This window comes from Podarcis vaucheri (genome assembly GCF_965113315.1).
Source record: "Podarcis vaucheri genome assembly, chromosome: 12".
Classification (NCBI taxonomy): domain Eukaryota; kingdom Metazoa; phylum Chordata; class Lepidosauria; order Squamata; family Lacertidae; genus Podarcis; species Podarcis vaucheri.
Genome location: NC_138750.1, coordinates 53203934 through 53219354, shown reverse-complemented (window position 1 = coordinate 53219354; position 15421 = coordinate 53203934). Strand labels below are relative to the sequence as shown.

Below are 15421 nucleotides of genomic sequence, written 5' to 3'. Positions count from 1 at the left end.
AGAAGCATGCTAGAAAGGATTATGTGGAAGAGGGGAGGACCAGACTCTCCCATATAAGCAACAGGGTGGAATGTGTAATAAGTTACCTAAGGTGGACTTTGCAGAAATCTGGGAGAATACATGGGGTGGTGAAGGGCCTTTAGGGCAGACCATGCACATCTGAAACAAGAAAAATGTTTTAAAAAATTAAAAGAGGCAAATTTGCTCTGGATCTTAGTTACCAGGCCCCTAGCCTTGCTGAACTTTATTATATTTGTTTCATTAAATTTGTAGCCCACCCCTCTTCACAAATGTCTCCAGAACAGAAGACATAACGGTAATTTTTAAAAAATGCAGTTAAAACTAAAATACAGTAAAAACAATTATAGCATTTCTAAAACTGTTTAAAACATCTTTAAAACAATAAAACACAGCGGAAAATCTAAATCAAGTTTATGAACAAATGTAACCCAAACACTTGCTTATTTGGTCTGGCAAAATTCAGCAGGAATCATTGCAAACTGGGCCACTGAACGTCTTCCTAGACATGTGCACCAGCTCTCTTAAGTCCTGCTTATTTCAAAGAAATGAATATGCAACAAGCTGTCTCTGGCTTATCGTTTCTCTCCTTAAATATCTTTGCTCCTTTTGCTTGTGTCTTCTTTTGATGGCGGAGCTGAATAAGCGATCAGGCATCAACCGTAATCAGAAACAAATTGTCAAGTGTGTTTCTTGGAGCAGGGGGTGTATGTGTGTGCGTGCACGCATGTGAGCAATTTACCCCCCCTGCACATTCATGCAAACAGCATTGCAATGCTGCTTTGTGGGTACCTGCGCATCACTTGGGTGAAAACATTTTGCTTGGCTCTCTTGCTCTCTGGCTTTTCGTTTCACCTCCCACCAGCCTCTGCATTCTCTGAAAAGTTTGAAAGCGCAATTGTAGCTTCTCTCTCTCTCTCTCTCTCTGTGTGTGTGTGCAGATAAGAGGGAAGGATGTGCTAGAGAGAGGGAGGGAGAGAAGGTAAAGAGTGCTGTGACTTGTTCAGTCAGAAAACTCCCCCACTCCCCTTTCACAATACAAGGATAAATAAGTTATTTGTCATTACCTAGGAAGAAACATCTTTTGCACAGGGCCTCTCTCCTGCTTCTATTCATACAGAGCATCTTTTGCCAGAATGTGGAATATAACCTGTCACTGCTTTTCCTTTGTAGTATGAAAAGTATATTAATAAAAGGGAGCAATTCTCCAGACACAGCTGCTGTATACCCACCACTCGCTTGTGCTGGTGGCCTGTTTCATGGGAGGGCACTGGCATTCCCAGCAGACCAGCCGAGGCTTTCAATGACACTTACTGAACTGGGGACAGACTTTTCATGTCTGGAGGATCACAGCCCATGATCTCCATGCACCCTGCCCAAGTGTAGCAGCCTGCTTGTGGTTAACGCTTAGCTGGAATGAAATATTCAACGCAGCAATAGAGAAATTAAAATAATAATTTATTTGTCAGACAAATAAATGACAGGCACAGTGGTATATGGTTACCAAAGCTCTGCCCCCTCCAGCCCTTATGGCCAGCACTTATATTTCCTCAGCCCAGCGCCCTTGCTCCTCCTTTGGCTGCCTCTGTCCAATCAGCCTGGTTGAAATTCCTATTGGCTGTTTGCTAGAACCAGTCATAAAAGATACACCCATTTCCTATTACCTTTTATGGGAGACAAAGAGCTATATTTCCTTCTATCCATAAATGGCAGACAAGTAGCCATATATCTTACATTTGCCTCGACAAGGCACCTTAATTACCAGATCACCTTTTCCCCCTGTTGCCCCTGCATTCCAAAACAAATGGCTAAAACAAATGGCTCATGGTATTAAATTCTATCTAAACAGAGATCTTGGGTTCACATTCTCACACACCATCAATGAAATAAGAATCTAACATAAGAATCTAACATTTCTTACTTTCTAAATCCTTTGCATAATTACATTAAGCCAACAAATCTCATACATAACATAGATAGCTTTTTAGAAGAAAAGGCCTTTGCAAAGTAAAAAAGGAACTCAGTAAAAACAGCTTCAAAAGAATCCTCTTCAGTTTACACCCCCCTTTCCCAGCCAGCTGCTTTTCCCATTAGCTCTTCCCAAAATTTATTGCCCTTTAACTCTCTCAGTATACCTTAAACCTTAGGAAAATATGGCTAGAGTCTGATGGGAGGCACATAGTATTATTTTCTGTTAAACAATAAATCTTACTATTTACCAACTCTTAATTAGTGTTTTTGCAGCTTGATTGTATTCTGTAATATGTAGGGTCAGTGTAACATTTGCTCCCAGCCTGTAATTTCCTTTTACAACTTTGAGAAACTTGTCTCCTGCTACTGCTATAAATCAGGGGGGCCCTTGTTCAGGAGAGCAGGAAGATAAACAACTGCCAAAGTACTTAGCCAGCTGGTTTCTGCCTGGCATGAAACATACAAACATTTGCAAATATATCTTTAAGCTCATTTTAAAATACAGGCCTTGATCAGATGCCTCACAAGCTTGTGCCCCAGGAATGTCACTTAGGTGCTGCTAATGCAGATGGATGCCAACAGTTTCTCCCCTGGTCCTTATTTTAAGAGGGGTTAATCTCCTTTCTATTTCCCTGCTCCAATCTCTCTTGGTTGTTCGTTGTCTCTGTAGCTTCTTCTTGAATACTTATGGCTTTATCAAGGCTTTGTAGATGCACAAGAGAGCCTCTCAAGGATGATATTCAGTCAATTATTGCATATTGTGAACGATTAGGGAAAGGTAAGAAAGAGTTTAGATATCTTGTATCCTCCACAGCAGGAGAATTTTTCATCCTGCCTTTCCAACAATGAGCTCAAGGCAGCAGTGTTCAGTGGAAGTTTCTATTCTTTTCCTTTTGGAGAAATTTAAGGAGGGTGTGGTCTTGATTGGTGGTGATCTTCATCATACCTTCCAACATTTCTATGATGAAAATAGGGACATCCCATTCCATAATGATAATTTTACTATTTATACCCCCAACACCTTACCGTGTTGCCCCAGCCACTCGGGGCAAATTCCAACATATACAAAAACATAATAAAACATTAAACACTCAAAAAACTTCCCTATACAGGATTGCCTTCAAATGGCTCGGGGGGTTGGATAACTACATACCCTCCAACATTTCTCCAATGAAAATAGGGACATCCTAAGGAAAAGCGGGACATTCCAGAACCGAATCAGAAACTGGGACAGCTTCTGTAAATCAGGGACAGCCCTGGAAAATAGGGACGCTTTATATGTCATGAGGGTTTTGTAATGAGTATGGGTTGCTCATGCGTAAGTTACCACCACTCCTGGCTGTGTTGCCTTGTTAAACCTTTCTGTCTGGACAGCCCTTCACTTCGTGGCTGCCTCAGTCGCTAGCAGAATCCATCAGTGGGCGTTTCTTAAACATTTTCCAACATAAAAGTTGTTTGACGCCAAGTCTCCTCCTACGCTCCCTGCGCGGAAGTCTTCTGCGCAGGGAGGGCGTGGGTAGTGGAGGACCTGGGCTCTCCTCACTGATGTCCAGTGAAGAGTCCTGGAGCCCTCTCTCCGATTCCCCCATCTGCCCCCCTTTATTCCTGGTGTTGCACTGATTTGCTTCCCCATCTGCTGAGCTGCTTCTCTCCCTGCTGGGCCCTTCTCCAGCATCATTTGAGAGCCTTCCCTCCGCCTCTGGCTCCGATGTCAGTTCCCTGACAGGTTTGGACAGGAAGGGCCAGGAAGCTCCGATTTCTCCATCTAGGGAGTGCAAATTTGCAAATCTTTTAGTCTCTCATGGCAGAAGAGACAGCCTGATGGCCCTGGTTTCACTTTCTGTTCCTCTCACTATGGGTCCCTTTCCAGAAAGGATTATGTCCTATTCTTTCCAGGAGGGCTTGAAGGAGGCCTGGGTAGGCCTTAGGAAGATCTCAGACCATGCACTGGTAATAATTAACCTTTTGATTCTGGGCACTGTGGCCAGTGAACTATAACACTAGTGCATCCACACAAACAGCTCCATTTCTAGGGAAATAACCTTGCCTCTTTAAATTAATTACATAAATTTACAAGGCTGTAGAGCACAGGTGTCAAACACAAGGCCCGCGGGCCAAATCCGGCCCGCCAGACCTCGTCATGTGGCCCGTGTAGTCGCCGCCGGCCGCCAGCCTTCACCTTTTATTCTCGCTTTTTTTTTTGACACAAGAAAGCCATCTCTTCAGCGCATGTGCGGCAGCCTACAAGCCAGGGAACGTCTGCCCTCTAGCGGCGCTGGCTGTTCTACACAGGATAGCTCCACTTTACATGCATTCAGGAAACCTCCACCTGTAGGACCTACAGATACAAGCGGCCCTTTGAGGGCGACCAAACTGCTGATGTGGCCCCCGATGAATTTGAGTTTGACACCCCTGCTGTAGAGTATTTTCAGGTTTGAAGTTGTCAGGAGTTGATACACCTCAGCTGGATGTAGACTGGCAAGGATTAACAGCCATAATCTTTCTGGACAAATGAAAGTTCCCATAATTCTTTGGGATGATACTGTTTTTAAGGTATAGTGCAGATGAGGCCTATGGTTGTGTGTGTGTGTGTGGTGAGGTTTTTCATGTTCCCTCACATAAAAAGCTCCCTCTGTGTAAAAAAACCCAAAACCCCTAGCACCTCTGGGAGAGGATTACATTAACTTTCTCCATCCTTTTCCCATACATATGTGCTATGTTTACTAAAACGTTGATTTAATCATAATTATTATACATAATCATACATAATTAATCAGGATTATTGTACATAATTATACGTAAATCGTAACTACAACACATTAATTCCTACCACTATGTGTTAGAAAACTTACACTTATTAGAAATATAAATCTGAGGTAAGGAACAATTTCCAGGGCATAAAATGTTAAGACTTCTCTTAAATATTAAAACATGGTACCATTAAAAACGCAGATGCTTTTTAGACACATTAATATTTACCTATAATACACTAAACGTAAAATGCTGTCATTTGCATATCATACTAAGGACACCAGCAACTTATTTCTAATTCCATCTGTGAACTCTTGTAAAACCAACTACAAATGCAACTTCCAAATATATATTTTGTATTTCTTTAATTTAAAGACTACATTTCACATTATAATAAAGAGAATGGATTGCCACTTCCTACAGTTTTCTTAGCATTCCAAAACCACATAAAGGCATTCCAGTCCCATTCGGCTCGATTTATTCTGTCCATTTTCCTTTTTTTTTTACCCAAGGAGGTTGTGCAATTTTGCTCAACGTTACTAACATCAAGGGGGTCAAGGAGGGGCAACGGGAGGTGGGGGAAGGCAGATCTACTGAAATACCCCAAGCCCTGCTGGTTTGTGCCAACCAAGGCAGAAGTTGGGTGTGCGCCCCACCACCCTGTTTTCACACCAGCTTGGATTCAAAGAGCTTTGTACTCCAAGCCACCGGTAGGGTAAAGGTAAAGGGACCCCTGACCATTAGGACGAGTCGTGGCCGACTCTTGGGTTGTGGCGCTCATCTCACTTTACTGGCTGAGGGAGCCGGCGTACAGCTTCCGGGTCATGTGGCCAGCATGACTAAGCTGCTTCTGGCGAACCAGAGCAGCGCACGGAAACGCCGTTTACCTTCCCGCCAGAGCGGTGCCTATTTATCTACTTGCACTTTGATGTGCTTTCGAACTGCTAGGTTGGCAGGAGCAGGGACCGAGCAACGGGAGCTCACCCCGTCGCCGGGATCTGAACCGCCGACTTTCTGATTGGCAAGTCCTAGGCTCTGTGGTTTAACCCACAGCGCCACCCACATCCCAAGCCACCAGTACCCTGTTCTAAATGCCCCATTTTAGGGTTTCTTGCTTCCCTCCTTTGGCTTCCAGGTAGCAAAGTTAGGACAGAAGCATTGGGATCTTAAGGGATGTGCTAGTTTTCTGCATGTCAGGAAGCAGGAGCGTAGGAAGGAGGGTGCGGCCCGCCCCGGGTGTCATCCCTGAGGGGGTGAGAAAACAGTGCGCCCGAGCCACACGTTTTTCCTGTGAGGAGAACCAGAACTTATTGAGTTAATAGCTCAGAGTGTGTGTCCTGCCCACTGCAGGGTGTGCCCACATATCTTTGTTATGTGAGAATACCTTTGGTTTTGGCTGATGAAAGGGAAAGAGCAATGCCTGCTCGTTCTCCCGGAATGCTGATTTATTGCTGCTGTACAATAAACGCTTCGTAGATTAGGAAAGAAGCTGCGTACAGAGTCTTTTCTGCATGCCTCCACATAGAACACACACCTCTGTGCACAATCTCTGCTAAACGCCAGGAAAACACTGAGTCGCAGTGGAAGCGTACCAGACGTTGAAATTCCACAGGTTATGGCTATGGCCTGCATAACCCCACATCTCCTAGGAGTGACGCAGTGGCTCGGGGCCCAGCGCTGCCCAAAACAGCAGCGTGGGGCTTGCGTCCACCAGGCGGACTCTGAGGGCAGCTCGCTGCGGCGTCCCCCTGGGCGGATAGCCCTGCAACAGCCGCTCCAGGTGCTGGAGCAGCTAGCTACGCCTCTGCTAAGAAGGCCTCTTTCAATTAAAAAACAGAAATTTATTTATTTATTTATTTATTTATTTATTTATTTATTTATTTATTTATTTATTTATTTCCTGCCCTCCCCATCATACAAGTAAGACAATGCATAAAAACAAGCGATCTATAAATTAAGATACATCCCACAATTAATTCAAACAAATTAAAATTAAAACTGGACAAGTGGCAATCTTCAGGTTAAAATTGAAGGCGGTTACCAACTGTTTCCACTGATATTATAAGCATTCTGGGAACCTCCTTCGTGCTTGTTCTTATACAAGGAGAAAATGAGTCAGACTGAACCCTGACCAAAGGCCCGGCGGAACAGCTTCGTCTTGCAGGCCCTGCGGAAAGATGTCAAATCCCGCAGGGCCCTAGTCTCTTGTGATAGAGCGTTCCACCAGGCTGGGGCCACGGCCAAAAAGGCCCTGGCTCTGGCCAAGGCACGATGGAACATTCACTTGATACTCCCGCCTATAGATCTAAATGGTATCTAAGTCCAGGACTCTTCTGCCTGAGCCTACCACTGCATTCTGCCTCCTTTCTTGATCAACAGTATTTGTTGTTCCACAGAACCTGCGTGCACAGACATGGTAGATTCATGAAGGGAAGATGCTGCAAAGAAATAGCAGGGGAGGCCCATCACCATACTTCATCAGCTTCCAGAGGCATCACCACCAGAAACAGAATGGTAGACTGGCTTGCTCCTTCTCAGTGGTGCCAGGCTGTTGGTAACAGGGGGTTACTGGAAGTTCTGACATGGCTGTGGGAGATCTATGAAATTATCCCACTAGAAGGTTTCAGGATCTGTAAGAATCCTGGGAGCTGCTTCCTCTGACAAGAAACACCCTGGATAACTTCTACATCTGACTGTTGAACTGGCAGAGCACATACTATCATTTGCTTGTGGCGGGTATATGGCAGATAACCATTTTAACAGGCAACAATTTCCATTGCCACTAATGAAACCACACACACATTACGTATTAATTTTTAAGTATCAGTTGGGTGATTGGTTGCTTTGTTACCAAGGAATATTGCCGCTATTACTTCCAAATAAACATGCGTAGAATCAAGCTTTCAACTAGCTAGCAACCTCACATTGTCTTGCAAGACCAACTCTGCATGTGGCTGCTGTAAAGGGGTATTATTAAGTCCCTGGAGCATTTTAAAAATTAACAGTTTTTTGCCTATTTAAGATAGAATTTTTAAGATAGCATTATAAAGCTTAAAACACAACAAGGTTTAGTTTTAGTAGCATAATAGCAAAGACTAACTCAAAGTATTATTATTATTATTTCAATTTATATACCGCCTGAAACCCCTTTGCATCAGCATCATCATTCTTTTTTGCTATGCTGCCATATCATAAAATATCAGGACAGTATATAGTGTTAAAAACAGAACACAATAAAAAATTATAAAATAAAAAATATAATATAAAAATACAGTGGTACATTGGGTTAAGAACTTAATTCATTCTGGAGGACTGTTCTTAACCTGAAACTGTTCTTAGGCTGAGACACCACTTTAGCTAATGGGGCCTCCTGCTGCCACCGCCGCGCGATTTCTGTTCTCAACCTGAGGTAAAGTTCTTAACATGAGGTACTATTTCTGGGTTAGCAGAGTCTGTAACCTGAAGAGTCTGTAACCTGAAGCATCTGTAACCCGAGGTACCACTGTACATAAAATGTTTAAGGTGACTGGCTAATCAAATTGAAAATTAACAGCTAAAAGTGCTTATTGGGGTAAAAAGGTATTTAAGAGATGCCTGAAAGTCCACAGCAAGGATGCCTGCCAAATCTCTGCTGGAAGAGTGCGTCCCACAGAAGGGACCAGCGACAATAAATGCCCAACTTCTAATTGAGGCCCTGCAATGTGGGGAACAACTGACAGCACTCCTCTGGATGATCTCAGTGATTGTGTTAGATTATAAGGGCTCAGGTGGTCGGTAAGATATGGTAGGCCTAAGTTGTTCAAGGCTTTGTATATCAACACAAAGACATTGAATTTGGCCTGGTAGCATATGCAGATGTTTTAGCAGAGGTGTGCCATGCTGCCGGCTGTTTGCTCCTGACAGCAGTCTAGCCCAGAGCTTTCCAAACTTTTCACGTTAGTGACACACTTTTTTAGACATGCATCATTTCACGACACAGTAATTCAGTTTTGCTAGCAAACCGGAGGTTAAACTGACCCCTTTCCAGCCACAGGAGGACTGCAGGGATTGTTTGCAGCCAACACACTAACGTGCTGCGACATACAGTTTGGAAAGCTCTGGTCTAGCCACTGAATTCTGCACCAGCTGGAGTTTCCAGACCAGGCACAAGGGTATCTCCACGTAAATGGGACTGACCTATGTGAAGTGCTGTAAATGCTCTGAACCTATTTTATAGATGTCAAATATTTTTGCCCCCAGTTATTCTACAAAGCATTCGCAAATGAAGCTGCAAATCAAAAGGGCAGCTGTCTACATCACGCAGCAGCTAAAATCAAGATACTGTAGGTTTCAGCCTTTGCAGAATAGGGCCCAGTCGCTGAAGGACTAATGAATTGCAGAGGCACGATTTCTGAAAGTTCAGCAATATGATATTCATAAATAGTGTTATTAATTTGTCTAAACCCCTCAAGGACTCCATGCAGAAAAGAATAGGCAGAGTAGGAATAAATTTGATTAATTAAGCAAGTGGGACTACAGGAATTGGAGGCATAAACAATTCAAAACTACTATTGTAATTGTAACGGTTACAGTGACAATTTTAGTGCAATGAACTCTTACACAGAATTGCAATTACAGTGTCATCAATCTTTTTAAAAATAATAAAATAAAATAAAATAAGTGAACCACCTTTTTAGCCCTATGTGACTAAACTCCACTCCCCACACAGGGTGGAATTCTGATGTCACTTTTCAAAATACAGAGATAGAGGGCAAAGATCCATGTAGGACAAAACTAAGAAACAAGGAGAGTCCTGGTGGAACAGGCCAAATGCTTATCTAGTCCATTAACCTGTTCTCACATTGGGAGCCTGCAAGAAGGAACTGAGAACAGCAGCACTCTCCCTATTTGTTCTACCCGGAAACTGGCCTTCAGAAGGAGACCATAGCTCTCGTGGCTAGTAGCTGTTAAAAGCCTTATTCTCCATTAATCTGTCAAATATCCTTTTAAAGTGATCCAAGTCGGTGGCCATCGATACATCCTGTGGGAGAAAATCCCATAGTCTGCACTGTGTGAAGGCCACGTTTGTTGGCTAAGAAATGTAACATTTCAGCAAATTACATGAGAACACAGAAAGGACTCTGCTGGGTGAGGCCAAAGGACTTTCTAGGAGTTTCCCCACTGTTATCTGCCTGCGAATTGTATCCTAGTTTCATATTGCATGTAGCCATTCAAGATTAGCAACCATTATTGGACTTTGTTGTTGTTGTTGTTGTTGTTTAGTCGTTTAGTCGTGTCCGACTCTTTGTGACCCCCATGGACCAGAGCACGCCAGGCACTCCTATCTTCCACTGCCTCCCGCAGTTTGGCCAAACTCATGCTGGTAGCTTCAAGAACACTATCCAACCATCTCGTCCTCTGTCGTCTCCTTCTCCTTGTGCCCTCCATCTTTCCCAACATCAGGGAGTCTCTTCTCATGAGGTGGCCAGAGTATTGGAGCCTCAGCTTCAGGATCTGTCCTTCCAGTGAGCACTCAGGGCTGATTTCCTGAAGAATGGATACGTTTGATCTTCTTGCAGTCCATGGGACTCTCAAAAATCACCTCCAGCACCATAATTCAAAAGCATCAATTCTTCGGCCATCAGCCTTCTTTATGGTCCAGCTCTCACTTCCATATATCACTACTGGGAAAACCATGGCTTTAAACATATGGACCTTTGTTACCTTCCATTAATGAAGAGGGTGGTCCTCCATTCTGACGTGTTGCCTTCACAGTGAGACTCAGGATCCCATCCTTCTGTCACTGGGTTAGAGAAAAGGAAAGATGCAGTTTCCATACTCCATATAAAGCATATTACTTGTTGGGTCCCCTGCTAGGTTTTTTTTAAAAAATAAAATCTTTAGAGCTATCATCTAATTATGCCTAATTCAACATTTTGAGGAAAATGCTGAGATTTTGCCTTGGGCAAAGTAGGTAATGAAGGGAAGGGGGGGGAGGGGGGACCGAGAAGGCTAGCCCATACACCTCTAAGGGAATGTTCACATTTTCACCTTAGAAAGCAATGTCTGATTTTCCCTCCTCCTCCCCCAAAATCACCACAGGTTCCCCAATGCAGGGAGCATTTATTTCTTTATTTAAATACCTATACTGCCTTTCATCCGAGGATAACAGAGTGGTGCTGTTTTTAACTCATCCGTAGTGGATGTGTGCTTGCACCATGGAACTCACCTGTGTGCACTTAATTGTTCAACAGTAACCGTGGTTACCTGGATATGACATTGCAGGGAAATACTAGTGTGCATCAGGTACATATCTGAGCATGCGCAGTCTGGCCGCTCTTCTTGTGCCTGTGCTCAGGAGAGGCTTTTTGAATTTGGTCCTTTCACTCCTACAATGACATCATCACTATAGGACCCCCCACAGCAGAAGAGGTGGCTTTGGTAAAGGGGCTCACAAGGCTTAATAATAATAATAATAATAATAATAATAATAATAATAATAATTTATACCCTGCCCATCTGGCAGGGTTTCCCCAGCCACTCTGGGCAGCTTCCAACAAAAGATTAAAAATACATTAAAACAGGGCCGGATTTAGGTTTGATGAGGCCCCAAGCTACTGAAGGTAATGGGGCCCTTTATAGGTCCAGCTGTCCTTTGTCAACAACAAATTGTCGCTGTTTTGTGTGTTGAATATGTGCTATATGGTAATTTATGGACCTAATAGATATCTAAAGCCATTTGCACATAACAAATAGGAGCCTACACAACACAAAACACTGTTACTGTACGTAGGTTTTATTTTAATTTTTTTATCTTATATTTTGGAAATGTACATCCAGGTTTTTTTGCCTTTAATTTTTTTTTTGGGGGGGGCAGCCAAGAGAGTGGGGCCCTAAGTTATAGCTTGTTTAGCTTATAAATAAATCCGGCGCTGCATTAAAACGTCAGTCATAAAAAACTTATCTAAACAGGGCTGCCTTCAGATGTCTTCTAAACGTCAGATAGTTGTTTATTTCCTTGACATCTGATGGGAGGGTGTTTCACAGGGCGGGTGCCACTACCAAGAAGGCCCTCTGCCTGGTTCCTTGTAACTTTGCTTCTCGCAATGAGGGAACCGCCAGAAGGCCCTCGGCGCTGGACCTCAGTGTCCAGGTAGAACAATGGGGGGGGGAAGACGCTCCTTCAGGTATACTAAAAGGTGTAGGGTTGCCATATTTTGAAGAGCAAAAAAGAGGACATATTTGCCGACTTCTACTCTTAACTATAGATTGGTCTGATGACTCTACCCATGAAAAAGAGAACGTGTTCAGGGGGGAAAAATGACACATGGCAACCTAAATTGCATGGGCTCATGGTTCCAATTGCTGTAAAGTTGGTTTGAAAGGAGGGGCAGAAACAGGATGGGAGCACACATTACTAAGAACGCTGTGTGAACATGGCTTTAAAATGCAACACTAGAAACATGAAGAATGCACATTAAATGTAAGTGTGAACATACTCTAAGTAAGGAGGCAACTATTTCAAAACCCTCAGTCAAGGGCTGGGGGCTGGGGGGATAACTGAAGAATTTGAGCTAAAAGGGAAGTGGTCCAAAGCTTCAGATTAATTAGAACTTGCACAGGAGTTAGTAGTTAGTTCTCATTACCTATTGCATATCCTTTGCTTTGTATTTAATCAAATTTCTTGCTCAGCTTAAATCCCCAACTGTTGTTTCGTCTCTTCATTGTGGGCGTCGCGGTGCAGAGCGCTAATTGAGAACACTCATGCCCATTCCATGCATCATCTAAAGCAGCTTATGAAAAATATGTTTCCGAATAAAGCAATTAGTGTGTTGCTGGAGCTCTACCTCAGCTTTCTTTGTTGTCTCGAATTGCCAATGACAATTTTAGCTATGGAAAATGTTATATGAAAATTTTTAAGGCTGGAAGCTGGGGCCATTTCCTTTTTAATATTAATTAGAATTAGATACTATCTGCTCCTTTCCCACACCATCATTTGGATGTGTTCCCCTGAATGCTTTATACATCTTAATGCAAATTAGTCTTTATTGATCTCTGGTGCCTGGGAAGAAATCAAGATTGAATTTTGTGTAAAGCAGCTGCTGTTTAGGGAGCTGATACTCTGAAATCAGCAAGTGTTATGGATAAGGATGCAGATGAACCAAACCTGATCTTCTACAGAATGCACCTGCAAGGGGTTGCTTTCCTTTAATGCACAGGAATAGATGAACAGATGAGAGAGAAAGTGCAAATGAATCTCTTCTTTCCATTTCGAAATAGCAAGTAACAATGCGACACTTGATTAATTCCACTGATAATATAATGGACTTTTCAGAGATGATCACTACATTTAACTCACCAGGAAGGGGAGGCACTGTCTGCATTTCTTATAATAGCTTCCATTCTCTGTTCCAGTTCTTTGCAACTTAATGCTGAACACCTTTATAAAATACCCTTAACCCTCCCACAGTCCACAGAAAGGCTCCATCTTCCAGGTGCCTTTGAATTAGTCAAGAAATGTTGTTTCTGAATTGCTGCAATTCTGAACTTTGTGAGCTTTTGCAAAATGGGTTTAGTGAATCGTGAAGCGTTACAATGCATATATAATAAACACAAGCACAATAAAGAACCAGGCCAATGACAGAATTCATTCACACAATAATACCTCCATAGGTCTTAAATAATTTGTAGAGAAACATTTGCATGCATACCTGCAGAGCATGCATACCTATGAATATTAGCAATGATAATTGCAAATGCATACCTACAGAAATTGGAGCAAATTCCACATGCACAATGTTCTAAACAAATGAGATAAAAGCCAGAACAATTCTTAGTGTATCATTATTATTTTTCTTCCATTTCAGAAATGAGACCATTCAGGAATCCAACACCCAGGGAGAAATTTGGATGTGAAGAACTTTGAAAGCATCCCTGTTAAGGTTGAATGGCGGATTTTCTGTTGTGTTTACAAAGGCTACCTAAAATGAAATGAGAAATGCACTGGTTTGCAGTTTTTTTTTTTAAAAAGCTACTGGGTTTTGGGGTCAATTACAATTCTTAATGTCAAAATCTTGTCTTCTGTCATCTTTTAAAAAGCCTCAGTGGTAAGCCACACTTCTTGTTGCTTTCTGCACTACAGAAGAAAAAAGTCAATAGTATCTCTTAAGATAATTATGAGATAAATTATGTACAACCCAATGCAATTTGTACCACACTCTGCAGAGTAAAATACTTAAGATACACGGAAGGCAATGTATTTCTCTGCAATTATTGCATGCATTATGTGGTAGCATATAGGATATTGCAGCTAGAAGGGAATCTAAAAGGCCAAAGGTTATTGCTCCTACCCAGTATATGAAAAAAAAAGAGGATTAATTATAGCCCAACAGATTTGTATTGGGAATCCATTCCTGAGTGAGTGCTATTGCTTATGGAACCAAAATGGTGCCACCCATTGACCAGATGGAGGGATCAGGCTTGGGGGAGCCCCCAGATTTTCAGAAGTACATACCTATTTAGGGGAGAGAGCTATAGGAGCCCCCACCTCAACAGTCCAGTGAAGACTGAGCATGCCCAGTGGCTTAGCAGCAAAAGTGCTGCTCTGTATTTAAATGATGAAGAAGTGTGCTTCCCTGGCTAGAGAAGCTGAGTCAGACATGTCTGGAAGGGAGGTAATGGGAGGTGAGAGCCTGAGTCTCCTTTGGAGAGTGGGTCTCTATATTTTAACCAGCTGGCACCTGCCTGGGATAAAGCATGTATTGGAGCTCAGAATCTGCTACCACCATCTTGCTGAGACCCTCCACAGGGTCCTCAAGGTCTCAAGTGTGGTGTAGTGGTTAAGAGTGGTGGACTCGTAATCTGGTGAACCAGGTTTGCTTCCCTGCTCCTCCACATGCAGCTGCTGGGTGACCTTGGGCTAGTCACACTTCTCTGAAGTCTCTCAGCCCCACTCACCTCACAGAATGTTTGTTGTGGGGGAGGAAGGGAAAGGAGAATGTTAGCCGCTTTGAGACTCCTTTGCGTAGTGATAAAAAAGGATATCAAATCCAAACTTTTCTTCTTCTTCTTCCAAGCTTCTCTGACCATCCCTCCAAGACAGGACTCAAGACATGCTGGCAAAGATATGTTAGCAAAACAGCTAAAACCTGGTGTGGTCATGGGGATGTGGGCAGCATGAAGGAAGAAGACAGTTGCACTGTATCTTACGGCCTCCATGGCTGTGCCCCTGTCAATGGTAGCTTGAAACCTGATGCAAAAAGAAGTCCCTCCCACTGACTTTTTAAAAAGCTGCCCTACCCACATTGCCACATAGTCAGCATTCAATCACAGTGCACCACTGCCACAACTCAATATGATAGTCTGTGCTACATGAGACTATAGGTTGTACCCAAACCAGCAAGAAGTCATGGTTTTGTCGGCACAAGGTTTTCCACTTGTGCAACAGTGCAAATCTGTTCTGTCCCCAAACCCCCTGGGACAGTGTTGAGGAGAGTGGGCAAGTCCTGTTGCACAAATGAAAATCCTTGTGCTAATGAGATACATACTGTCAGGGGTTCAGGAGCAGAGGCGAGGGCAAGGGAGGAAACAGAGAGCGAGGGGGAGGAGGCAGAAGAAAAGATGAGTGATGACGACGACCCGAGATCTCCGAGTCTTTCCAGTGAATCAGAAGATTCACAGGAAGGAGCGCCAGTGGCCAGAA

The 15421-nt window shown here is 43.2% G+C and overlaps 1 long non-coding RNA gene across 1 annotated transcript in view; it reads left to right on the top strand.

The window, feature by feature from the left end:
• The window catches only part of LOC309515127, a 34019-nt gene extending 20303 nt beyond the window's left edge, over positions 1 to 13716 (top strand). Inside the window, exon 3 of the long non-coding RNA XR_014212301.1 lies at positions 13587 to 13716. This is a non-coding gene — a long non-coding RNA (uncharacterized lncRNA). The remainder of the gene's footprint in view (positions 1 to 13586) is intronic.
• Positions 13717 to 15421: the final 1705 nt, after the last annotated feature.